This window comes from Corapipo altera, unplaced genomic scaffold, assembly GCF_003945725.1.
Source record: "Corapipo altera isolate COAL_440 unplaced genomic scaffold, ASM394572v1 55665, whole genome shotgun sequence".
NCBI classification, from domain to species: Eukaryota; Metazoa; Chordata; class Aves; order Passeriformes; family Pipridae; genus Corapipo; species Corapipo altera.
In genome coordinates, this window is record NW_020887505.1 from 1,857 (window position 1) to 2,414 (window position 558).

Consider the following 558-nt stretch of genomic DNA (forward strand, 5'->3'; position numbering starts at 1 on the left):
GAGACCCCCCTGGACCTATAGGGACCCACCCGGACCTATAGGGACCTCGAGGGACCCCCTTGGACCTATAGGGACCCTTCTGGACCTATAGGGACCTATAGGGACTCACCCGGACCTATAGGGACCTATAGAGACCCCCCTGGACCTATAGGGACCCACCCGGACCTATAGGGACCCCCTCAGACCTATAGGGACCCCTCCGGACCTATAGAAACCCACCCGGACCTATAGGGACCCCCCGGACCTATAGGGACTCCCTCAGACCTATAGGGACCCCTTAGGACCTATAGGGGACCTCTCAGACCTATAGGGACCTGTAGGGACCTATAGGAACCCCCTCGGACCTATAGGGACCCTCCTGGACCTATAGGGACCTATAGGGACCCCTCTGGACCTATAGGGACCCCCCCCTGCCCTATAGGGACCCCACACTGCTCTATAGCCACCCTATAGAACAGCTCAGGGACCCCCCTGCCCTATAGCGACCCCATAGCGACCCCCTGCCCTATAGTGACCCTATAGAACAGCTCAGGGACCCCCCTGCCCTATAGCGACCCC

The 558-nt window shown here is 60.2% G+C and overlaps 1 long non-coding RNA gene across 1 annotated transcript in view; it reads right to left on the reverse strand.

Moving 5' to 3' along the window:
* LOC113941641 overlaps positions 1-212 on the reverse strand; it is a 447-nt gene extending 235 nt beyond the window's left edge. Inside the window, exon 1 of the long non-coding RNA XR_003525723.1 lies at positions 110-212. This is a non-coding gene — a long non-coding RNA (uncharacterized LOC113941641). The remainder of the gene's footprint in view (positions 1-109) is intronic.
* Between the last annotated feature and the right edge of the window lie 346 nt (positions 213-558).